This window comes from Somniosus microcephalus, chromosome 5 (assembly GCF_052327205.1).
Source record: "Somniosus microcephalus isolate GS21.2 chromosome 5, FLI_Smic_1.0, whole genome shotgun sequence".
NCBI lineage: Eukaryota > Metazoa > Chordata > Chondrichthyes > Squaliformes > Somniosidae > Somniosus > Somniosus microcephalus.
The window spans coordinates 143,695,843-143,723,104 of record NC_140991.1 but is presented as its reverse complement, the minus strand read 5'-3'; the positions used below and the strand labels follow the sequence as shown (position 1 = coordinate 143,723,104).

Genomic DNA, 27,262 nt, shown 5'->3' with positions numbered 1-27,262 from the left:
TGCCTAATCATATTATGCCCTGCTACTACTTCGTTAATAATAGATTCCAGCATTTTCCCGACAACTGATGTCAGATTAACTGTAGTTCTCTGTTTTCTCTCTCCCTCCTTTCTTGAATAGCGGGGTCACATTTGCTACCTTCCAATCCGTTGGGACCATTCCAGATTCTAGGGAATTTTGGAAGATCATAACCAATGTATCCACTATCTCTGCAGCCACCTTTTTTAGAACCCTAGGGAATTTGTCAGCTTTTAGTCCCATTAGTTTCTCAAGTACTTTTTCTCTATTGATATTAATTACTTTATGTTGCTCACTCTTATTAGCCCCTTGGTTCCCCAATATTTTTGGTATGCTTTTTGTGTCTTCTACTCTGAAGACAGATACAAAATATTTGTTTAAAGTCTCAGCCATTTCCTTATTCCCCATTATAATTTCACCTGTCTCAGCTTCTAAGGGACCAACGCTTACTTTTGCTACTCTTCCTTTTTACATACTTTTAGAAGCTCTTACAATCAGTTTTTATATTTCTTGCTAGTTTACTCTCATTCTATTTTCTCCCTTTTTATCAATTGTTTGGTAATCCTTTACTGTTTTCTAAAGCTCTCCCAATCCTCAGGCTTACTACTATTCTTTGCAACATCATAAGCCTCTTCTTTTAATCTAATACTATCCTTAACTTCTTTAATTAGCCGTGGATGGGCCACATTTCCCAGTGTGTTTTTATTTCTCAATGGAATGTATATTTGTTGAGAATTTTGGAGTATTTCTTTAAATGTATGCTACTGCTTATCTACCATCAGACCTTTTAATCTAATTTCCCAGTCTACCCAAGCTAACTCACCTCCATACCTATGTAATTGCCTTTAGTTAAGTTTAAGACTCTCGTTTCTGATTGAAGTATTTCACTCTCAAACTCAATGTGAAATTTTATCATATTATGATCATCTTCCACAGAGGATCCTTTACTATGACATTACTAATTAACCCTGTCTTATTACACAATATAAGATCTAAAAAAGCCTGTTCCCTGGTTGGTTCCATGATGTATTGTTCTAGGAAACTGTCTCGAATGCATTCCATGAACTTGTCCTCCAGACTACCTTGGCCAATTTGATTTGCCCAGACTATATGAAGATTAAAGTCCCCCATGATTATTGTATTACCTTTGTTACAAGCTCCTGTTATTTGTTTATTAATACACTGTCCAATGGTATAGTTACTGTTTGGGGGCCTATAAACTACTCCCACCAGTGTTTTCTGCCTCTTGTTATTTCTTATCTCCACCCATACCGATTCTACTTCTTGACAAGTGACCATAATATGATTGAATTTTGCATTAAGTTTGAGAGTGATGTAGTTCAATCTGAAACTAAGGTCTTCAATCTAAATAGAGGAAACTACAAGGGTGTGAGGGACAAGTTGGCTATGGTAGATTGGGGGACTACACTAAAAGGTATGACGGTGGACATACAATGGCTAACATTCAAGGAAATAATGCATAATTTGCAACAAACATATATTCCTCTAGGGCATAAAAACCCAAAAGGAAAAGTGATCCAACCATGGCTAACAGAAGAAATTAAAGCTAGTATAAAGTCAAAGGAGGAATCTTATAAAGTTGCCAGAAAAAGCTGTCAGCCTGAAGATTGGGATCTTTTTATAAATCAGCAAAGGGGGACCAAGAAATTATTAAAGAAAGGGAAAATGGAATATGAGCACAAACTAGCGAAAAATATAAAAACGGATTGTAAAAGCTTCTATAGGTATGTGAAAAGGAAAAAACTGGCGAAGGTAAATGTAGGTCCTTTACGGTCAGAGACAGGAGAATTTATAATGGGGAATAAGGAAATGCCAGAGAAATTAAATAAATACTTTGTTTCTGTCTTCATGGAAGAAGACACAAAAAAACTCCCAGAAATACGAGAAAACCAAGGGTGTGGCGGGAATGAGGAACTTAAAGAAATTATTATTAGTAAAAAAAACAGTACTAGCAAAATTAATGGGACTTAAAGTTGACAAATCCCAAGGAACGGATGACCTACATCCTAGGGTTTTGAAAGAGGTGGCCATTGGGATAGTGGACGCATTGGTTGTCATCTTCCAAAATTCTATAGATTCTGGAACGGTTCCTGCAGATTGGAGGATAGCAAATATAACCCCGCTATTTAAGAAAGGAGGGAGAGAGAAAACGGGGAACTACAGACCTCTTAGCCTCACGTCAGTAGTTGGGAAAATGCTGGAATCTATTACTGTATAAAGGATGCAATAACTGGGCACTTAGAAACTAATGGTAAAATTGGGCAGAGTCAACATGGATTTATGAAAGGGAAATCCTGTTTAACAAACCTATTGGAGTTCTTTGAGGATGTAACTAGTGGAGTAGACAAAGGGAAACCGGTAGGTGTGGTGTATTTGGATTTTCAGAAGGCCTTCGATAAGGTCCCACGCAAGAGGTAGGTGAACAAAATTAGGGCACATGGAATTGGGGGTAATATACTAGCATGGATTGAGAATTGTTAACAGACAGAAAACAAAGAGTAGGGATAAACGTGTCTTTTTCAGGATGGCAGGCTGTGACTAGTGAGGTACCGCAAGGATCAGTGCTTGGGCCTCAGCTATTCACAATCTATATCAATGATTTGGATGAGGGGACTAAATGTAAGATTTCCAAATTTGCTGATGATACAAAGCTAGGTGGCAGTGTCAGTTGTGAAGATGATGTGAAGAGGCTTCAAGGGGATCTCGGCAGGCTCAGTGAGTGGGCGAGAACATGGCAGATGGAATATAATGTGGATAAATGTGAAGTTATCCACTTTGGCAGAAAAAACAGAAAGGCAGAGTATTTCTTAAATGGTGAAAGATTGGGGATGCAGATGCTCAAAGGGACATGGGTGTCCTTGTACATGAGTCACTGAAAGTGAATGTGCAGGTGCAGCAAGCCATTAGGAAGGCAAATGGTATGCTGGCCTTCATTACAAGAGGATTTGAGTACAGGAGTAAAGAAGTCTTACTCCAATTATATAGGGCCTTGGTGAGACCACAACTGGAGTACTGTGTACAATTTTGGTCTCCTTACCTAAGGAAGGATATACTTGCCATAGAGGCAGTGCAACGAAGGTTCACGAGATTGATTCCTGGGATGGCGGGACTGTCGTATGAGAAGCGATTGAGTAAACTAGGCCTGTATTCTCTTGAATTCAGAAGAATGAGAGGTGATCTCATTGAAGCATATAAAATTATTACAGGGCTTGATAGGATGGATGCTGGGAGAATATTTCCCTTGGCTGGGGAGTCTAGAAGCAGGGGCCACAGCCTCAGAATAAAGGGTAGGCCATTCAGGACTGAGATGAGAAGAAATTTCTTCACACAGAGGGTGGTGAATCTTTGGAATTCTCTACCCCAGAGGGCTGTGGAGGCTCAGTCATTGGGTATCTTTAAAACAGAAGTCAATAAATTTCTGACTAGTAAGGGCATCAAGGGATATGGCGATAGGGCCGGTGAATGGAGTTGAGGCAGGAGATCCGCCATGATCTCATTGAATGGTGAAGCAGGCGCGAAGGGCCGAATGGCCTACTTCTGCTCCTATTTCTTATGTTCTTATCTTCCGAACCAAAATCCTTTCTTACTACTGTCCTTATGTCATTGTTTATTATCAGGACTACCCCGCTCCTTTTCCATTCTGCCCATCTTTTCTAAATGTCAAATACCCTGGAATATTTAGTTCCCAACGTTGGTCAGCTTGCAACCACATCACTGTAATGGCTATTAGATCAAAGCCATTTATGTCTATTTGTGCCACTAATTCATCTATCTATGGGACTTGATGGAGTGCATTCTGTAGATAGTACACACTGCAGCTATGGTATTCCATTGGTGGAGGGAGGGAGTGGATGTTTTAACTAATGGATGGGGTGCCGCTCAAGTGGAGCACTTTGTCTTGGATAGTGTCGAGCTTCTTGAGTGTTGTTGCAGTTGCACCCATCTGGGTAAGTGGAGAGTATTCCATCACACTCTTGATTTGTACCTTGTAAGTGGTGGAGAAGCTTTGGGGAGTCAGCAGGTGAGCCACTCACCACAGAATACCAAACCTGTGACCTGCTCTTCTAGCCATGACATTTATGTGGCTGCTCCAGTTGAGTTTCTGATCAATGGTGAACCCCAGGTTGTTGATGGTGGGTAACTCAACATTGGTAAAAGCTTTGAAGGGGAGGTGGTTAGGTTCTCTCTTGTTGGAGATGGTTATTGCCTAATACTTGTGTAATACCCACTGGAAATGTTATGTACGCTAAGTATGGTTATCAATCTTTAACTTAGACACTGTATTATCATTGTTATAAATCCCTGGGTTAAAGTTGCCCATGTGAAGGTACGGCAAGAACTTTTAAGGACACAATGTGACTAAGAGCAGACTTTCCATAATTCTGCACCAGTATCAACTGTTGCAGACAGTGAGGCTGCGCATCCCATCCCGGGCTTCCAAACTCGGCCGCCGCCCTTCGTATTAGTAGCTCTGCATCCAGAACTCAAAGTGGGATTCAGTGATCGTGAAGAGAATTCAACGAAGGGGTTCGGAGTCGTAAGTCTTGCAGACATTATACATACCATGAGCTCCAACTTAAGCGCGCCAACGAAAGAGTGCACTCGAATTTGGACACAGGGACAGATTCTCCTTTGAATCCATGTAAATGGAGAATGTATGTTCATTATGTCTAGATTCATTCTACTGTATGCAAATGTCTAATTTAGTTCATTGACCTGTAATCTTCTTATACTGTCTGACGTTAAAACTATAAAGTAAGATAATTAGAATTAAGCCATTGTAGTAGTGATCTCCTTACTGGACTATAGAATACTGTCTACAACAGAGACCACATCGCATATATATCTAGAGAACCGTGAAGGGGTTACATTTTGGGGGCTCGTCCGGGATCGTGGTCTATTTATGTCAGTAAACTAACAGTATTGAATGCTCATTGCTAAGAGAGTGGTTTGTGGTTTCTACTGGGCTGTTTGAGCATAAAAGATGGATGTTATTGAGGTTGAAGCTTGGTGCAAACGGAAGCAGATAGCTACTACCCATGCCATTGTGCTGAATGGTGTTGCTAACGATGACCCTGATGATGTCTTGCTAAGGGCTCTGAATTGTGTCAAAGCCTTTGGAAAGGTTAGGATAGCTGAGCGCTGCTTGGATACAGCTACCAAGAAGCAGTTTGTGTTGATCCAGACATCAGAGAACCTGAGAGATCATGGTTCACCTGAGGCAGTTGGGCTTTCTGAAGAGGCTGGTCCCTGGCCAGTTCAGTTTGTCCCTATTACTACTAAGGAAGAAGAAGGGTTTGAGACCAAGTTGTTGTCATTCTTGAGACAAGAAGGAAAGACTGTTGCTGATGTCAAAGGTCTGATAGGTCCTTCGGCCCTGGATATGAACACTCAGTTGGTCAGTGCCATTAGTTCTCTGGTGGATAAATGCACCAATCTGCCCTTCAAGGCTCAGGGATACTGTAAGCTCCGTATGTTCTCAGGAGTGAGACCAACTCCCAGTGGGGAAGAGGAGTACGACGCCTGGGCTGAGCAGACCCTGCCTCTGCTAGAGGAATGGCAGTGCAGTGACAATGTGAAGAGGCAGAGAATAGTAGAAAGCCTTAAGGGTCCTGCTGCTGACATTGTAAGATTCTTAAAGGCGCAGAACACCTCTGCTACTTCCTTTGACTACATGCAGGCTCTAGAAACTGCCTTTGGAACTACTGAAACCATTTCAGATTTGATGGTCAGATTCAGAAGCACATTCCAGTGTGAGGGAGAGAAGCTGTCCAATTATCTGCTGAGAATAGACAAACTGCTGCATTGTATGTTACGGAAAAGAGGGATTGAGTTGCCTGAAATGAATCGGTTCGGCATTGAACAGGTTGTGCGAGGTGCATTGCTCGAAGACGTGACTGCTCTTCGCATACGCATGACCCATAAGTTGCGAGATCCACCTACCTTCACTGAGCTGCTAAGGGAAGTCAGAGAGGAGGAGGATATGCTTCAGGCCCGGAATGTAGCAAAGAGTGCTGTGATGTCCAAGCTTGTGACTCCTGTTACAGTTCCTACTCCTAAGGGTGATGTCAACCCTGAGATGGAACAGCTGAAGAAGGAAATAAATGTCATGAGAGCCGAGATGGCATATTTTCGGTCTAAGCCCAACACAGAAAGGGATGACGCACGGGTGCAAAAGGTTGAACATCCTGTGAAGTCTAACAGCAAAATGAATGATTCCTCTAAAGGATATCCCCATGAAGGAGATAGACCTGGTGTCTTTTGTTATAACTGTGGAAAGCATGGACATTTCAAGCGAGAATGTAGAGGTGAGGAAAATCTAAAAAAAGTAAATGACCGTCTCATAAAACTTACCAAGAAGTCGGGAAACTACAAAGGGGCACAGTAACGGAACGGCCTGCTGTCCCTGTAGTTAAGACACGTTCCGCTAAGTGCAATAATAGACTAGGGGATATGAAAGACATCATACCTGAGGGTTTAGTAGGGCCGAGTTCTGCTGTATCAATACAGATTGAAGGCATTTATACTAAAGCTATCCTCGACACAGATTCTCAGGTTACCATACTTTACAGATTCTTCTATGACCGATACCTGACGCATTTGCCGTTAACCCCAATCAGTCTTCTGCAGATCTGGGGCCTTAGTCCTGCTGATTACTCATATGATGGCTATTTGTCGCTGAGGTTGGAGTTCTTGGAAGCTGATGTAGGGACCACTGAGACCATTGATGCACTTGTGTTGGTTTGCCCTGACCCCATGGTGAAAGGTAAGGTTTCCATACTGGTTGGCAGTAATACACCCATAGTGAGATGACTCCTGACAAGCTGCAAAGAGCAGGGAGGTGAAAACTTCTTGAGCACCAGACACATTCACCCTGTTTTCAAAAAGGCTTTTGAGAAACTGCCTGAACTTTCTTCCGACGTAGATGATAGCAAAAGAGGAACTGTGTGGTACGTTCGAGCCAAACCTATCACCCTGCGTCCTGGAGGACTGGCTAGAATCCCTGGGATACCAAAATTCCCTGGAACGCCAGGTACTGAAGCCATTCTGATAGAGTCACCTGATGATCCTGCAGAAGAGTCACGGTTTCCAAATGAGCTTCTGGTGAGACCAGAGTTGCAGACCCCGACAGCTGGGATGTCAAGGAGAGTTACAGTGACCGTGAGGAATATGTCAGGCAAAGGAATCACATTGAGGAAAGGAATGCCGATTGCGCATCTGTTTCCTGTAAATGTACTGTCGTCACATGTGAAGGAAGAGTCCAAAGTTAACTCAACCGGAGATCTGACACCCTCCTCCTTCAACTTTGGAGATTCATTCGTTCCTAAAGAATGGAAGGACCGATTAGTCAGGAAGATGATGGAACGGAGAGGAGTTTTCTCTACTCATGAGTTTGATGTTGGTTGTAGTAAGAGTACTCGCCATTCTATCAGAATTACCGAGGATAAACCCTTTCGGGAGAGGTCTCGACGGCTGGCACCAGCTGACATCGAAGCAGTGAGACAGCACCTGTCGCAGTTAAAAGAAGCTGAGATCATTACCGAGCCCAGGAGTCCTTATGCATCTCCTATAGTGGTGGTGAGGAAAAAGAACGGAAAGATTCGGATGTGTGTGGACTTTAGGACGCTTAACAGACGTACTATTCCCGACCAATACACCGTTCCAAGAATTGAGGATGCACTGGCTTGTCTTAATGGAAGCAAGTGGTTCAGTGTGTTGGATCTCAGAAGTGGATACTACCAAGTACCAATGAGTGAATCGGACAAAGAAAAGACAGCCTTTATATGTCCAGTTAGGTTCTACCAATTTGAAAGGATGCCACAGGGAGTTTCAGGCGCTCCAGCAACTTTTCAAAGAATAATGGAACAAACAGTTGGGGACATGAACTTGCTCGAAGTATTGGTGTACTTGGATGATATCATTGTGTTTGGGGCAACCCTTGAAGAACACAAAGCTCGGTTGCTGAAAGTGCTTGGTCGCCTGGAGGATGAAGGTCTCAAGCTATCATTGGACAAGTGTCAGTTTTGCCAAACATCCGTGTCCTATGTGGGGCATATTGTTTCACAGGATGGAGTAGCCACAGATCCATCCAAGATCGAAGCTGTTACCACATGGCCCAAACCGAACACAGTGACTGCCTTGCAGTCATTTCTTGGGTTCTGCGGATATTACAGGCGCTTTGTGCAGGATTACTCCAAAGTGGCCCATCTTCTGAATCAGTTGCTGGCTGGTTACCTCCCACCAGCCGAGAGGAAGAAAAAGGCTAAAGGTAAAGAGAACAAGGACTACTTCAAACCCTCTGAGCCTTTTGGTGTTAGATGGGATGAGAAATGCGAAAAGGCCTTCCACACCTTAAAGCAAAGTCTTACTCAAGCCCCCGTGTTGGCTTTTGCAAACCCACAGCTGCCATATGTGCTACACGTGGATGCCAGTCAAGAAGGGTTGGGTGGTGTGTTGTATCAGGACCAAGGAGCAGGGCTGAGACCTGTAGCGTTCATCAGTCGCAGTCTTACGCCATCAGAGCGTAACTACCCAGCTCATAAGCTAGAATTCTTGGCGTTGAAGTGGGGGGTGGTGGATAAGCTGCAGGATTATCTGTATGGAGCGAAGTTTGAAGTGAGGACAGACAATAATCCATTAACCTATGTGTTGACTTCGGCAAAACTTGATGCCACCGGCCACCGCTGGCTTGCTGCACTATTTGCTTACGACTTTAGTCTCAGGTACAGACCTGGGAACCAGAACATTGACGCAGATGCTCTGTCTCGTCGCCCACACTACCAGAAACCAGAGTGGAAAGATGTTGCTTCAGCAGATGTGAAAGTAATGTGTCAGATGTCCGTGGTATCTGGACCAAAGAATTCATTTCATGCCCGAGAGATTGACCACTTGGGAGCGTCAATGCATGCTGTTCCCCAGGCATTTTGCAACCTTTCCAGTTTGGATGTACAAAACTTACCCATGTTGTGTTCATCTGAAATATCCAAAGCACAACAGGAGGATCCCTGTATTCATGAGGTGTTTTCAGCTCTCCGTCTGGGTGATATTACACAGATCGACAAATCAAAACATCCTGACTGTCGTCTGCTCCTAAGAGAATGGGACCACTTGGAAATTAAAGAGGGAGTGTTGTGTAGAATCACTCACCCACCCACTAAACCATGTCATTCACAGTTGGTCCTGCCTGAAAAGTACAGGGAAATAGTGATGAAGTCTTTGCATGATGACGCAGGTCATCTGGGAGTAGATAAGACCTATGGGTTGGTCAAGGACAGATTCTATTGGCCGCGTATGAAGTCTGCGGTTGAGGAGTTCTGCAAGTCCTGTGCACGCTGCGTCCAGAGAAAGACTTTACCTAAAAGAGTTGCTCCTCTGTTTCACATGCAAAGTGATGGACCTCTAGACCTTGTCTGTATGGATTTTCTGTCCATCGAACCCGATTCCAGCAATACCGCAAATGTCTTGGTCATTACAGATCATTATACTCACTACACCCAAGCTTTTCCCACAAAGGATCAGAAAGCATCCACCGTTGCCAAAGTGTTGTGGGAGAAATATTTAATCCACTATGGACTGCCAAAGCGAATACACAGTGATCAAGGTAGAGACTTTGAAAGTAGACTTATACATGAGTTGTTGTCCATGCTCGGGATTGAGAAGTCAAGAACAACTCCATACCATCCTCAGGGAGATCCTCAACCTGAGCGGTTTAACCGTACTTTGTTAGACATGCTTGGAACGCTGGATTCAAAGCGAAAGAACAAGTGGAGTCGGCATATTGGACATCTTGTTCATTCTTATAATTGTACCCGAAATGACACTGGTTTTTCACCGTGCTACCTCATGTTTGGACGTGAAGCGAGGATGCCGGTGGATTTGTGTTTCGGAGTATCCAGTGATGGCACATCACAGAGAACTTACCTCAAGTATGTATCTGACATGAGAAAGGAATTGCAAGCTGCTTATGAACTTGCTGAGTCTGTTTCTGCCAAACAGAATAAAGGAAATAAGCAGAGGTATGATCAGAAGATCCGTTTTTCCCAACTCATGCCTGGTGACCGAGTTCTCATACAGAACCTAGGACTTCAAGGGAAACATAAGTTAGCAGACCGCTGGGCTTCTACACCTTACATTGTTGAAAGTCAAATGTCACAACTACCTGTGTTTCGGCTAAAACCTGCAGGTGGGAATGGACCCATAAAAATACTGCACCGGAATCATATCCTGCCATTGGGACAGCAAGTGCGTCTGGATCCGCCAGCAGATAATGAGCCGACACCTAGTAGGAGAACCCTGCAGAAAAGAAGAAGAAAAAAAATGAGAAACCAGGAAAACTTTGTTCCAGAAGACAGAAAACCCATGACACAGTGTGTGGATCATGAGGAACCTGATGAGTCGGAAGATGAAGAATGGGATCTATGGTACGACCTCCCAGAAAGACACATAAGACAGAATCTGGATGAATTATCTGAACCATTTAGCTCAGACTTGGACATGGTCTGGGAAGAACCAGATGCTTCCGAGAAGGAGATAAAAGAGACTGAAAGGCATGATAACAAAGGAACCAACGCCTCCAACGTAGTTGAAGGAACTGAAGACCGGGTATCCGAAATAAGGAGCTCACAGCGAGTTAAGAAGGTTCCTGAAAGATTGACATACAGTACACTAGGAGTGCCAAGTGTAATGATAGCCCCTACGGTTCGATATGTTACCTCCCTTTATACATGGTTGGGAAGCATGCAACCACTTATGTGTAAAGTTCATTAGTCATGGGGACATGCCTATATTTGGTAGGGGGGGAGTGTAATACCCACTGGAAATGTTATGTACGCTAAGTATGGTTATCAATCTTTAACTTAGACACTGTATTATCATTGTTATAAATCTCTGGGTTAAAGTTGCCCATGTGAAGGTACGGCAAGAACTTTTAAGGACACAATGTGACTAAGAGTAGACTTTCCATAATTCTGCACCAGTATCAACTGTTGCAGACAGTGAGGCTGCGCAGTCTCCAGGCAGAAACCCCAGGAGGAAGGGGTGGAGTCGGGTTTTTTCGAGCGGGAAACGCGAGCGACTGGAACAAAAGAGGGCAGGAGCTCTGAAAAGAGGGCTCAGGAGGCAAATGGCTGCCGCATCCCGTCCCGGGCTTCCAAACTCGGCCGCCGCCCTTCGTATTAGTAGCTCTGCATCCAGAACTCAAAGTGGGATTCAGTGATCGTGAAGAGAATTCAACGAAGGGGTTCGGAGTCATAAGTCTTGCAGACATTATACATACCATGAGCTCCAACTTAAGCGCGCCAACGAAAGAGTGCACTCAAATTTGGACACAGGGACAGATTCTCCTTTGAATCCATGTAAATGGAGAATGTATGTTCATTATGTCTAGATTCATTCTACTGTATGCAAATGTCTAATTTAGTTCATTGACCTGTAATCTTCTTATACTGTCTGACGTTAAAACTATAAAGTAAGATCATTAGAATTAAGCCACTGTAGTAGTGATCTCCTTACTGGACTATAGAATACTGTCTACAACAGAGACCACATCGCACATATATCTAGAGAACCGTGAAGGGGTTACACGTGTGTGGTGTGAATGTTACTTACCACCTATCAGCCCAAGCATGGATGTTGTCCAGGTCTTGGTGCATGTGGACATGGGCTGCTTCATTTGAATGTTACTTACCACCTATCAGCCCAAGCATGGATGTTGTCCAGGTCTTGGTACATGTGGACATGGACTGCTTCATTATCTGAGGAATTGCAAATGGAACTGAACACTGTGCAATCATCACCGAACATCCCCACTTCTGATCCTATGATGGAGAGAAGGTCAATGATGAAGCAGCTGAATATAGTTAGGCCTAGGTCACTGCCCTGAGGAACTCCTGCGGTGATGTCCTGGGGCTGAGATGATTGGCCTCCAATAACCACAGCCATCTTCCTTTGTGCCAGGTATGCCTCCAGCAAGTGTAGATTCCCCCCAATCCCTATTGACTTCAGTTTTACTAGGACCCCTTGGTGCCACACTTGATTGAATGCTGACTTGAGGCCAGTCCCTCTCACCTCACTTCTAGAACTGAGCTTGTGTCCATGATTGGACGAAGGTTGGTATGAGGTCTGGAGCCTGGTTGAACTGAGCATCAGTGAGCGGGTTATTGATGAATAAGGGCTGTTTTATAGCACTGTTGATGACTCCTACTATCACTTTGCAGATGATTGTGTGTAGGTTGATGGGGAAGTAATTGGCTGGGTTGGATTTGTCCTGCTTTTTATGGACAGGGCATTCCTGGGCAATTTTCCACATTGTCGGTTAGATTCCAGTGTTGTTGCTGTATTGGAACAGCTTAGCTAGGGGCATGGCTTGTTCTGGAGCACAGGTCGTCAGCACTTCAGCCTGGATATTGTTGGGGCTTGAATCCTTTGTTGTGTCCCATGTGCTCGGCCATTTCCTGATGTTTATAGTATGACATGACCTGGTACTTGAAATATATATTTATCAAACAGAGCAGAACTTCTTTCTGACAGTGAATAGTCAGTTGTAGTTCTGTTGAATTTCAGTGACATTCTTCTGTGTCCCACAAATTTGTGCAGTAAAACAATGTGAAATCTCTCATTGCTCCAGCATAGTGTGAAATTGTACATTGCAGCTAAATATTCAATATCTAGGTTAAGTGGAACTGTATTATTTTAATTGTTTGCCAATATCTTCAATACAGAGCAAAGTTTAACCCAAAAAGCTCTGAGCCATGATCTTGGCTAGTGCGCTCCAGTGTTGACTCAACCAGAGTTTCTGGGGTCAGTGGGACTTGCATGCGGCTGGCAGGTGCATGCACCAGTACAAGTGCATCTTGGCCATCCACACTGGCCTTCAGAAAGGTGCAAACCGGTTTCATCAGAGATGGGTTGGTCCAAGCCTGAGAAGCGGCTTTGTCCCTCAAAGATTAAGATTTCTTTTTAATCCTCAGTACTGTCCCTTTTGGTAAGGGGGCTGAAGGGAGGTGGTAAAAATGTTCCTCAGTGGGATGGAGGGGGTGGGGGGAGGGAAATGTCCAGACATTCTCCCATGGATGGCAACCAGGTACCAAAGGCCAGTGTGCCTCACCTCTCCAAACATACACCTGATCCCACTGAGGTTGGGGAAACGGGAACTTGCAGCGTAGGGAGTCTTGCCCCAAGCTCCATTATTTTTATATCATTGACCTTGTAGTTACAGTGGGAGTCCACTGGAATGGCTGAGTAAGTTTTGCTTCAATCTGTGGAAAGTAGGCTAATATTACAATGTGTGGCTGACAGTTTTTAAAATTTACATAGATTTAAAGGTTTAGTAGTTTCGTGTTCAGAAGATCATTGTCCTATTATTTTTCAGTTCCAACTGTTGGTCAACATATGTATGTCACAAATGATATATCAAGAAATTATGGTGGTGTCATAAACTATTAGAATGACATTCAAACGATTTATCAATGTCAGCTGAACTTCGTGATTTATTACTGTCTTGCACCTTTTCTTTGTTCTACATAATGTAATGAAAAAGTACTTAAAGGAAAAACAGGAAAAGCACATTTCATGTCCATCAGAGGCAATGAATTTACTTTTGATGTGCAGTACTGTTTTTATGTAATCAAACATAGCACCCAATCTATGCACAGCAAGGTCCCACAAAAAACAAGTGAATAAATAACCAGATAATCTATTTTTGGTGGTGTTGGTTGAGGGTAAAATGTCCAACTGAGCAGATAGACTTGAGCTATGGTTTAACACCTCATCCAAAAGACAGCACCTCTAACAATGCAGTACTCACTCAGCACTGCACTCAAGTGCCAGCCATATTCAAGTTTGTATTGGGGCTCGAACCAACAATCTTCGAACTCAGTGGTGAAAGTACTACAAACTGAGTCAAGTTTACCAGTTATAAAAACTGAGTGCCAATATTCTTGTTGGCAGATAACCTCAACTATATCGTAATATGTTTGGCACTGCAATGAATTACATCTCAAATTACAGTACCTTGCGACTCATACTTCAGAATTGTACTATGTGATTCAAACTGCAGTAATATTGTAACACAGACTCGACATGGGTACGGAGAAGCATGATTCCTATAATACCATAACATTTATTGAAAACACAATTGTTAATGGGGGTCATGAGAATAAGGGAGATTAAGAGGGTACTGGACCATTTGAACAATTGATTAAGGAATAGCAGTTAAAATTTTATGTGGCTAAATTTATAATATTGCATATGAACCATGAAATATAATGCATAAAATATGAATTGGTTGTATTCGCTAGAGTTTAGAAGAATGAGAGGGGATCTCATTGAAACTTATAAAATTCTAACAGGACTAGACAGACTAGATGCAGGAAGGATGTTCCCGATGGCGGGGGAGTCCAGAACCAGGGATCAAAGTCTAAGGATAAGAAGGAGTTAGATATATTTCTTAAGGCTAAAGGGATCAAGGGATATGGGGAGAAAGCAGGGACAGGATACTGAATTTGGATGATCAGCCATGATCTCATTAAATGGCAGAACAGGCTCGAGGGGCCGAATGGCCTACTCCTGCTCCTATCTTCTATGTTTCTATGGTTGAAGTACACAACCTCTGTTTTACATTATCTTTGACCCTACCACGTAACAATTGACCCTGCTGCATAAACTTTAGCCCCACCAATAAACATTCTCTCATTTAAATTAATGAATAAAGTTAATTATGAAGAAATAAAATCAATGAATAAAGTTGACTGAAAAAAATAAGGGGCGGGACTTTCCTCTGCAATCCTGCCCGAAATCGGGCAGAATCGGGGTAGAAACGATGGGAAAATATGGCATTGAGACTTACCGTCACCTCACTGCCCTAACTACGATTTTTCTCTCCTGGGACCACCACTGATCATTCCTTCTCCACCTGCCTCATGCAAATGGTGGCTAGTGGGGCATGGCCTGAATCCTGCTGGATTTTCTTTCTTTCTGTACATGTTACCACCATTTCCCATGGTTGCCATGGTGGTGATAACTGCCACTCCTGCTACCCCTGGCCTACAAGGCAACTAAAATAAAATGCCTGAACTTACCTTACTGGGCTTTTACTGGCCCACGATCCAGCACCCAGCGGGTTTGGCCTGGCGGAGAACCCACCACTATCTCCGGTTAAGATAGCAGATCGGGTCCCAATGATATCATCAGAGCCCAATCTGCATATTTAAAGAGGACCCCACCGTCTTGTGGCGCGTGTCCTTGCCGCCTGCAATTTAAAATGATGGAATGTGCTGTGGAGGGCTAGCATATCCAGATGTAATGGGGCCTAGTTCAGCTTTCTGTGGCTAGAGAAGATGAGGGGAAGACAGGTTACACTGATGTCCTTACGTACCATTCACACATAGCTTACAGTAGAAGGCGTGAGATAGTAAACTGCTTCAGTATATGCTTTGTTCTCAGTAAGTGAATGGGAAAATAGGCTGAGAAGGAAGAGTAGCAGAAGGATATCACACAATCTGAGCTGGCAGTAGTCCTACTTTGCCATCTCCTGTATTCCCCATGGCCTCCTTTCTCTGGATTGTTGGGCTTCCTCATATGGGATTAGCAGATGAACATTAGGGAGTCCTCCTCCTGCAAGTATTCTCTTTCTGTTCTTATAAGGTGGAACATCTTTCTTTCCATCTTTCTGTGGATCTTAGTTTTTTTTTAAAAGTTAAGATAGAAAATTGAGCACATAGCCAGACATAGCTTAATAATCAAGGATTTACAATTTCTACAAAAATGTAGACATAATCATATAATTAAACCTGAAATTACTACAAAAATTCTATACTCTGTAATAAAAATGCAATTTTACTCATTCAATCATCATAAATCAGTGTTCCTGATAATATACTGTGCGTTACATAGCATAACACATTTGTGTGGACTTCCAGGGTATGACAGAATTCTTAAATGATAATATTGCATCAGTTTGCAGTCCTATGGATGATGCTCAGTTACCAGTAATGTGTACAACAACTGGCATTTATATAGCACCTTTAATGTAGTAAAACGACCCAAGACGCTTCACAGGAGCAATTACCAAACAAAATTCGACACCAAGGGGGGAATCTTTCAGGGATTCAGTGGGCGCATTTGGTGGCGTGGTGGGTTGGGTGGGAAAAAATATTTTTGACAGCGGGTAGGGAACCCGCTGTCAACCCGCTGCCACGCTAGTTTCCCAGATGTCGGGTCTGTTATCGTTGAACAGACCCGACACCAAGCGGCTGGGGAGGCAATTTAAATGATTAAGAGCTTGTTAACAGGCACTTAAAAACTATTTTAAGCTCACCTTTAGATTTTAAGAGTTCGCCCACGGCTTCCCCGCTGCTCGGGGATCACGTCAGGTAAGCAGGTTGGGAGCTGTGTCGGCATGGGATCATTTCTTAACTTGACAGCTGCAAATGTCTGCACAGAGTGGGATTAAAACGGAGTGCACTTAAACAGAATGTTTTATTTGGGAATTTGGAAAGAGTGGGAATTTCTGGTAAGCATTGGGTAAGTCGTAGATGTAAAAAGTGAAATTTAGTTTATCATTTTGATTTTAACCTAGAACTTTAAAAACTGTGGTTAATAGAAGCTGCCTGCCAGTGGCAGTTAACTGTCAGTCAGCTGTAAGGCCGTGATTTTCCGAGTGGAGGTGGCTTGGAGTCGGGTTGGCTTATCGGCGGGTTCCAGTCCCGCTGCTGGTTTAATCCGCTCTGCATTAAGTATTTTGCCTTAACTGGGCTTATTAAGCCCATCATGCACGTTGCCTGGCCCAATCAGTGGGTTCGGGTCTGCTGCTCGCTTCTGCTGACATCTTCCATTCAGCTGCATTTCAGGGGCCCATGCAGCCTTGTGATTTTTCCTTCATTTTCTGATGCTTTTCAGTGTGGCAGATGGAGAGATGAGTGGGTCAAGATCAAAGGCCTCTCCACGATTTGATGCTGACTCCCTCCATGCTCTTGTGGAGGGAGTGAGAGGGCTCAAAGAGGTTCTGTTCCCCTCAAATGGACGGAGGAAGCCTCCACAGCAAACCAAAGCAGCCTGGCTGCAAATTGCTGAGGAGGTGAGCGCTCATGCACCTGGTTTCAGTGCCGCAAAAGGTTCAATGATCTGCTCCGCTCAGCAAAAGTGAGTATAACATCACACTTACATTCAATCTGCCCCCCATTTCCTCTCATCACCAGCACTCTGCAACCTACTCCTGCACATCCCAACCTACCCTTACATCCCTTGCAGCCTTACCCATCCCTCTCTCTCTATGTAAAGAATCACTGCACCATTCTACTATGCTGCCCTCACACTCGCTATCACTGTTATGCAATGTCAATAACTAACAACGCACAGGGAGGGCCCTTGGTATTGGCACCTCATTCCATGTTTGTCTCCCTCTAAGCATCTATGCTATGGATTCTCTACACTTACTCCAGCATTCTCGCTCAAACTCCACTTGTGTCCCTCATTGCAGGAAAAGAGAGCCCACAATAAGAGGGAGAGGGGCAGGACAGGAGGAGGGCCACCTTCATTGGCGCACTTGACCACCGCTGAGGAGGCTGCTCTCGACATTGTCGGAGGTGCTGAGGATCTGGAAGTGGGGAATGGAGAGACAGGCGCAGTAGAGCAAGCTGGTGACAGAATAGATTTGCAACCCTCTCATTTAGATTGCATGAGTGACTGATATGGCATCTGATGTTCATACAAATTGAGTTCTGATCATCTGCACAATTCGATGTGTTCTGCTACGTTAATATCACATGTCTAACTCATGCCTTTACTCCCCCACAGGACCATCGAGAGCCCCTCTCCCCACTGTCCAGGAGGAAGAGCCGGAAGACTCCTCATTGGAAGCTGCAACCTTTGAGGGTGCTGCGTCAGCAGAATTGAGCACCTCGGTGGGTCATTCGAGAGATAGAGTAGTGCCACCTGGTGTATCACAGCTTACAAGTGAGTATCAGCAGATGGTGGAGACAGGGACAGCAGTGGAAAGTCCTCATTGGAGGGCGTGGGATGCTGCTAGCTCTGCTCAGCTGCATGTGGACGCTGTGCCTCTGGGGCCATCCAGAAAGAAAGCAGTGCTGGAGCTTCAGGAACAAGTGCAGGAAGATCTGACAGGGTTTGCAACCACTGTAACTGCGAGTGTGCAGAGAATGGAGGAGTCCATCTCAAATATGAGCAATGCCGTGGTGCACGCAATGGCAAATGTAAGTGCTACCATGGAAAGGATGACAACCTCCAGGGAGGGCATAAATCGCCAGACGCAAATGAACATGGTGACTCTTCTAAATAGATGATCTGCTATGGAGGATAGATGAGCATCTATTGAGGAGAGGAACCAGAGGAACCAGAGGTACATGGACAACCCCGTTATAAGGACTGTAGGTACAGAGATGGGTCCTCATGGCCCCACTGATGTGCAGCAAGGTGCTCTCCAGTTACTTGCTAGCAGTGAGGTGCGGGTGACCCATGAGAGGGATGTTGGTGGACAACAACAAGAACATAAGAACATAAGAAATAGGAGTAGGAGTAGGCCAATCGGCCCCTCGAGCCTGCTCCACCATTCAATAAGATCATGGCTGATCTGATCCTAACCTCAAATCTTCTATCACTCTCCATCCACCCGAACCCATGTGATCTCCCGGGAGAGGCGAAAAACCAGATAAAAAACCCAATGGCCAATTTGGGAGAAAAAAATCTGGGGAATTCCTCTCCGACCCATCTAGACGATCGAAACTCGTCCAGGAGATCACTCTGTCCCTATATTTTCTACAGTACTTACCTTCTGTAAAGGCGATCTCCACCCCAGCCAGGAACAGGAATAAAACCATCTCCTGAAATCTAACACAGAATTAGAACACAGTAGGAGCAGAACCAGGCTACACGGCCCCTGGGCCCACTCCACTACCCACAGGGCCATGACCATTCCGAACCTAGACTCATGTCCAATTTCCTGCCCGCTCCCCGTAACCCTTAATTCCCTTTACTTCTAGGAAACTATCTATTTCTGTTTTAAACTTATTTAATGATGTAGCTTCCACAGCTTTCTGGGGCAGCAAATTCCACAAACCAACCACCCTCTGAGTGAAGAAGTTTCTCCTCATCTCAGTTTTGAAAGAGCAGCCCCTTATTCTAAGATTATGCCCCCTAGTTCTAGTTTCACCCATCATTGGGAACATCCTCACTGCATCCACCCGATCAAGCCCCTTCACAATCTTATATGTTTCAATAAGATCGCCTCTCATTCTTCTGAACTCCAATGAGTAGAGTTCCAATCTACTCAACCTCTCCTCATATGACCACCCCCTCATCCCCGGGATTAACCGAGTGAACCTTCTTTGTACTGACTCGAGAGCAAGTATGTCTTTTCTTAAGTATGGACACCAAAACTGTATGCAGTATTCCAGGTGCGGTCTCACCAATACCTTGTACAACTGCAGCAATACCTCCCTGTTTATATATTCTATCCCCCGAGCAATAAAAGCCAACATTCCATTGGCCTTCTTGATCACTTGCTGCACCTGCATACTAACTTTTTGAGTTTCGTGCACCAGGACCCCCAGATCCCTTTGTACTACATTACTTTCCAGTTTCTTGCCATTAAGATAATAACTTGCTGTATGATTTTTCCTGCCAAAGTGCATAACCTCACACTTTCCAGTATTGTATTCCATCTGCCAAATCTCTGCCCACTTACTTAGCCTGTCTATGTCCCTTTGCAGGTTTTTTATGTCCTCCTCACTCACTACTTTCCATCCCATCTTTGTATCATCTGCAAACTTTGATATGTTACACTCGGTCCCCTCCTCCAAATCGTTAATATTGATTGTAAAGAGTTGGGGACCCAACACTGACCCCTGCGGAACACCACTAGTTACTGGTTGCCAGTCTGAGAACGAACCATTTATCCCAACTCTCTGCTTTCTGTTAGAGAGCCAATCCTCCACCCACGCCAGAATATTACCCCCAATCCCGTGATTTTTTATCTTGAGCAATAATCTTTTGTGTGGCACCTTGTCAAATGCCTTTTGGAAGTCTAAATACACTATGTCCACTGGTTCCCCTTTATCCATCCTGTATGTTACTTCCTCAAAGAACTCAAGCAAATTTGTCAAACATGACTTCCCCTTTATGAAACCATGCTGAGTTTGTCCTATTAAATTATGTTTATCCAAATGTCCGGTTACTGTCTCCTTAATAATGGACTCTAACATTTTACCAACCACAGATGTTAGGCTAACAGGTCTATAGTTTCCAGCCTTCTGTCTACTACCCTTTTTAAATAAGGGTGTTACATTAGCAGTTTTCCAATCTGCCGGGACCTTTGCTGAGTCCAGGGAGTTTTGGAAAATTATCAATGCATCCACAATCCCTACCGTCACTTCCCTCAAGACCCTAGGATGCAAGCCATCAGGTCCAGGGGATTTATCCGCCTTGAGTCCCATTATTTTACCAAGTACCACTTCCTTAGTGATTTTAATCGTATTTAGTTCCTCCCCCCCTGAAGCCCCCTGTTTGTCCAGTGTTGGGATATTCTTAGTGTCCTCTACCGTAAAGACTGATACAAAATAATTGTTCAGCGTTTTTGCCATCTCCATGTTTCCCACCATTAATTTCCTGGTCTCATCCTCTAAGGGACCAACATTTACTTCAGCCACCCTTTTTCTTTTTATATAACTATAGAAACTTTTGCTATCTGTTTTTATATTTTTTTGCTCATTTTCTTTCATAATCTATCTTCCCTTTCTTAATCAATCTTTTCGTTGTTTTTTGCTGTCTTTTAAAGACTTCCCAATCTTCTATCCTCCCACTAGATTTGGCTACCTTATATGCCCTTGTTTTTAGTCGGATACTATCCTTAATTACTTTACTTAGCCACGGATGGCTATCTTTTCTTTTACACCCTTTTTTCCTCAGTGGAATATATTTTTTTTGGAAGTTGTAAAATAACTCCTTAAATGTACACCACTGATCATGTACCGTCTTACCCTTTAATCTATTTTCCCAGTCCACTCTAATCAATTCTGCTCTCATACCTTCATAGTCTCCTTTATTCAAGCTCAGCACACTTGTTTGAGATCCAACCTTCTCACCCTCTAATTGAATATGGAACTCAACCATGTTATGGTCACTCATTCCAAGGGGATCCTTTACTAGGACATTTTTAATTAATCCTGTCTCATTACACAGGACCAAATCTAAGGTTGCTTGCCCCCTGGTTGGTTCAGTTACATACTGCTCAAGAAACCCATCCCTAATACACTCAATGAACTCATCCTCAAGGCTGCTCTGCCCAATTTGATTTGTCCAGTTAATATGATAATTAAAATCCCCCATAATTATAGCTGTTCCCTTATTACAAGCCTGAACTATTTCCTGATAAATACTCTGTCCAACAGAGTTGCAACTGTTCAGAGGCCTATAGACTACGCCCACTAGTGTTTTTTCCCCTTATTATTCCTGATCTCCACCCAAACTGTTTCACTATCCTGCTCCTTTGACCCAATATAATTTCTCTGTATTATAGTGATTCCTTCCTTTATTAACATAGCCACCCCACCTCCCCTCCCTTCCTGCCTGTCCTTCCTGATTGTTAAATAACCTGGTATGTTTAATTCCCAGTCATGGTCACCCTGCAGCCATGTTTCTGTAATGGCCACAAGATCATACCCATATGTTGTTATCTGTGCCGTTAACTCATTCATTTTGTTACGAATGCTACATGCATTCAGATAAAGAACTTTCAAATATGTTTTGTAACACTTAGTTCCTGTTTTTTCCCCTTTTAGTACTTTACTTTTTACTCCATACCTTCTGTCCCTTCCTGACACGTTCCGTTTTTTAATTCCCCCACTGCTACCTAAGTCTATGACCTTCTCCGTTGTCATTTCTATTATTTGCTCTCTAGAAACCTTCCCCCCACTAATTAGTTTAAAGTCCTCTCTACAGCCCTAGTTATATGATTCACCAGGACTCTAGTCCCAGCACTGGCCAAGCGGAGTCCGTCCCAATGGAACAACTCCCTCCTGTCCCAGTACTGGTGCCAGTGTCCCAAGAAGCAAAACCCATTTCTTCCACACCAGTCTTTGAGCCACGCATTTAACTCTTTAATTTTATTTATCCTAGCCAAATTCGCTCGTGGCTCAGGTAATAACCCAGAGATTATTACCCTTGAGGTTCTGTTTTTTAATTTGACCCCTAGCTGCTAATACTCCTTTAACAGAACCATCTTCCTTGTCCTATCTACGTCATTTGTACCAACATGGACCATGACAACTGGATCCTCCCCCTCCCACTCCAAGTTTCTTTCCAGCCCAGAAGAGATGTCCTTAACCCTGGCACCGGGCAGGCAACACAGCCTTCGGGACTCCCACTCTTGACTGCAGAGAACCCTATCTATCCCCCTAATGATACTGTCCCCTACCACTACAACATTTCTTTTTACTCCCTCCACTTGAATGGCTCCCTGCACCACGGTGCTGTGGCCAGGTTGCTCATCCTCCCTGCAGTCCCCGCTCCCGCCCTCACAGGGAGTAAGAACCTCAATCCTGCTTGACAAGAGCAAGGGCTGCGGCTCCATCAACACTGCCTCCTGGATCCCTGTACCTGCCTCACTCGTAGTCACACCGTCCTGTCCCTGACCACGGATTAAATCTGCATTAATTAATTTCATAGGTGTGACCATCTCCTGAAACAGAGTCCAGGAACTTCTCCCCCTCCCTGATGTGTCGCAGTGTCTGAAGCTCGGTCTCAAGCTCTTTAACATGGAGCTTGAGTTCCTCTAGCAGCAAACACTTATCGCAAATGTAATCACCGTGAGCCTCAATGGGGTCCACCAGCTCCCACATTTCGCAGCACTCAATGCACAGCACTCCATGCACAAGCACTAGTCCCGCCCCTTTTATACCCGGATTCTACTTCCGGTTTAAACTCCCCAACAGTTTAATATACACTTAAAAATTAAACTCACTTCAAATAATTAACTTTTTAACACACTAAAATTCACAAAATACACTTAAATGACTTTTCTCCCTCTTACCAAACTCTAGCAGCACTCAATGCACAACAAGGAAGTGTGGGTTCCTCTCCAAGCGCTCCCATGCCACTGCGGAGCCCTCAGTCAGAGCCCACGATTCCTCACCCAACTGAGATGGCTGTCTTAGCCCCTGCACAGCCGCAGGAGGAGCAGACTGTTGCCGAGCCCTGGCAGGCTCCCAAAATCAGAGGACGCCCGCCAAAGGCATCGAAGCAGGCGCAGCATGGAAGTGAGCAAGGTGTCTCAACATCTGCTGAAGCACCACGTAGAAGCACGCGTAAGAGAAAGTTAACACACAAATAGTCACAAGGGTAGTCACTTGGGTGTTTTGATATAAAACAAAGTGATGATTTTCATCGTTATTTCTATTGTAATAAAGAGATGTGATGGCAAAGCTTCAAAGAGTTGGCCTATGTGTGCTCAGAAATGGAAATGTCACAGTGAGGGGTATGGGTGCCTTTCATCTGTAATGATGGTGCTGAGAGTGATAGGAAGCCACATTTTATTGTACAGATGCTGTATAGTGTGTTAAGAAGGTCGGCCAGACACTCATTTCCACGTGCCAGCCACGTGTTGGCTGCGTAAACTTATGCGAATCTGGCATGGATTGGTGCATCCCCTGCCTCACGGCCAGCAATGTGCTCACACGTTGGTGGAACTGGCACATGCACTTCCACAAGGTCTTCCTCATCTGCAGCCTCTTCCTCCTCCTCCTCCTCCTCTTCTGAGGCGACTCTGCGCTGAGCCATTTGTTCCTCAGGCAGTGGTAAGCCATGCTGCTGTGCAATGTTGTGCAGTGCACAGCAGACCACGATGATTCTGGAGACCCTGGCTGGTGAGTACTGTAGGGCTCCACCAGATCTGTCGAGGCATCTGAATCGCATTTTGAGCAAGCCGATGGTTTGCTCTATGATGCATCTAGTGGAAATGTGGTTCTCATTGTAGCACTCCTCAGCTTCGTTTGATGGCCTCCTCATTGGTGTCATTAGCCGCGTCTTCGGGGGATAGCCCTTGTCTACAAGTAGCCATCCGGAAAGTTGTCTTGGCGGATTGAAGAGCTGAAGCACAGTAGACTGCCGCAGGATGAATGAGTCATGGCAACTGCCTGGGAACTTGGCGCAAACATGCATAATGTTCTTCCTGTGGTTACACACCAGCTGGATGTTAAGGGAGTGGAAGCCCTTGCAGTTGACAAATACAGCTGGGTCGTGATGGGGTGCCCTAATGGCCACATGTGTGCAGTCTACGACACCCTGTACCCTTGGAAGCCTGCCATATTTGCAAAACCAAACGCACGCACGGTTACACTTGCTTCATCCGTGGAGAAGTGGATGTAATTGTGCGACTTTGCAAAGAGGGCATCGGTAACCTACGTGATGCAAGTGTGTGCAGCTGACTGGGAGATGCTGCTGATGTCTGCTGCTGATCCCTGGAAGGACCCTGAAGCAAAGATGTTGTGTGCGGTGGTGACTTTGACAGCCATTGGTAAGGAGTGTCCACCCGCTCCTCTGGGCTCCAGGGGTTGGTGCAGCATTGTGTTGATGTCAGCGACTACCTCTTGCAGAAGTCTCCGCCTCCTTTGGCACTGCTGCTCACTCATGTTGAGGAAGCTCATCCTCGGCCTGTAATCCCTTTGTTGGGGGTATCTCCTGCGGCACGGAGCAGCCCTGCGCTAATGCCCTCTGCCTTGTGCAGCATCTGGTAGCTCAGGACAAGGTTGGTGCTCCTGTTGTGCCTGGTTCTGCTGCTGCAGCGGCTGGTCTTCCTCCAATTCTGAGGACCAGGATAAGAGGGTATAGAAGGTTCCCATTCTGCTGGTATATAGAGTCATAGAGTCATAGAGTCATAGAGTAATACAGCACAGATAGAGGCCCTTCGGCCCATCGTGTCCATGCCGGCCATCAAGCCCTGTCTAATCTAATCCCATATTCCAGCATTTGGCCCGTAGCCTTGTATGCTATGGCATTTCAAATGCTCATCCAAATGCTTCTTAAATGTTGTGAGGGTTTCTGCCTCCACAATCCTTTCAGGCAGTGAGTTCCAGACTCCAACCACCCTCTGGGTGAAAAAGTTCTTTCTCAAATCCCCTCTAAACCTCCCTCCCTTTACCTTGAATCTATGCCCCCTAGTTATTGACCCCTCTACTAAGGGGAAAAGCTCCTCAGCATCCATCCTATCTATGCCCCTCACAATTTTGTACACCTCAATCATGTCCCCCCTCAGCCTCCTCTGCTCCAAGGAAAACAAACCCAATCTGCCCAGTCTCTCTTCATAGCTGAAGCGCTCCAGCCCTGGTAACATCCTGGTGAACCTCCTCTGCACCCTCTCTAACGCGATCACATCTTTCCTGTAGTGTGGCGACCAGAACTGCACACAGTATTCCAGCTGTGGCCTAACCAGTGTTTTATACAGCTCCATCATAACCTCCTTGCTCTTATATTCTATGCCTCGGCTAATGAAGGCAAGTATCCCATATGCCTTTTTTACCACCTTATCCACCTGTTCCGCCGCCTTCAGGGATCTGTGTACCTGCACACCCAGATCCCTCTGACCCTCCGTCTTGCCTAGGGTCTTACCATTCATTGTGTATTCCCTTGCCTTGTTAGACCCCCCAAAGTGCATCACCTCGCACTTTTCCGGGTTAAATTCCATTTGCCACTGTTCCGCCCATCTGACCAACCCATCTATATCGTTCTGCAGACTGAGGCTACCCTCCTCGCTATTTACCACCCTACCAATTTTAGTATCATCCGCGAATTTACTGATCATACCCTTTACATTCATATCCAAGTCATTAATGTAGACCACAAACAGCAAGGGACCCAGCACCGATCCCTGTGGTACCCCACTGGCCACAGGTTTCCAGTCACAAAAACAACCTTCGACCATCACCCTCTGCCTTCTGCCACTAAGCCAGTTTTGTATCCAATGTGCCAAGGCACCCTGGATTCCATGGGCTCTTACCTTCTTGACCAGTCTCCTGTGCGGGACTTTATCGAAGGCCTTACTGAAATCCATGTATACCACATCCACTGCGTTACCCTCATCCACACACCTAGTCACCCCCTCAAAAAATTCAATCAAATTAGTCAGACATGATCTTCCCTTGACAAAGCCATTTTATATCTCAGTTGAGGAAGAGATGTTATAAGCACCCAGTCAATGTGGGGAGAGGGCTTTCCAAGGAGGTCACAGTGCATATGGATCTCAGCTTAAACGCTTATAAGCTCAATAGACCTGCAAAATGTTCCAAAACCTCAAAACACAAAGTTCTGGCATCTGAAAGTCAGCCATGTTGCAGGTCCGCTTTTATGCTGCAGGAGCAGCTGTCAAGAATTCAGGTAGTTGCTGAATCCGGCACAATCAGCTGGCGTGTTTGTCACACGACATGCAACACGCTGAAAATGTACTAAAATGGGAAGAGCCTTTAAAAATGGGATTATGTAGGCAGTTAAAAAGCTGTTAACTGCCTTAAGTGCCTCTCCCACCGCTTGGTGTCAGGTCTGATTGGGACTCGCAGACCCGACACTTTTCAAAGTTGCGTGGAGGCGGGATGGCAGCAGGTTCGCAACCTGCTGTCAATCATTTAGATTTTCACTACTGACCCGCCTCCAAACCTGCCCTCTGAGCACCGGCAAAATCGTGACCTAAGTGTTTGTCTTGAATAGGTGCAAATCACCAGGAGCAGGGAAGCTGAGTCAAAATTTGTAAATTGGGTGAGGCTCCTAGAGTATAAGTGTATAAGAGTAAACAGGTCTGCAAATCACAGAGCAGTCTGCACAGAGCGGGATTAAAACAGAGTGTACTTAAACAGAGTGTTTTATTTGGGAATTTGGAAAGAGTGGGAATTTGGAGAAGAGGGGGAAGGAGTTGCTGCTTTTTGCCTAAACTACTTGTAGTGCTTTGTGTTACAGGTAGATATTTAATTTCAGTACCCATAAGTTAATCTAGATCAAGTAAGTAGTCAAGAAACTACACGGTAAACTAAGTTACCTAATTACAAATGTAATTAAATTTAATTAAATAAAACAAGGTCATATCGGGATGGCAGTGCAGGCGGTGTGCCGCAACTGCAGCTTGTGGGAGGTTGTGGAGAGCATTGTGATCCCGGACAACCACGTTTGCAGTAAGCGCCTGCATCTTGAGGAACTTCAGTTCAGAGTTGTTGAGCTGGAGTCTGAGGTG

The 27,262-nt window shown here is 44.6% G+C and overlaps 1 protein-coding gene across 2 annotated transcripts in view; it reads left to right on the top strand.

Moving 5' to 3' along the window:
* LOC147117366 (uncharacterized) overlaps positions 1-27,262 on the top strand; it is a 194,202-nt gene that overhangs the window by 78,470 nt on the left and 88,470 nt on the right. The window contains exon 2 of one of the 2 annotated variants that reach the window (XR_015078435.1): positions 17,833-18,151. The exons of the other annotated variant lie outside the window; for it this stretch is intronic. The gene's annotated coding sequence lies outside the window, so the exon portion shown is untranslated. Of the gene's footprint in view, positions 1-17,832; positions 18,152-27,262 lie in introns of those variants that run through there. 2 annotated transcript variants of the gene reach the window in all.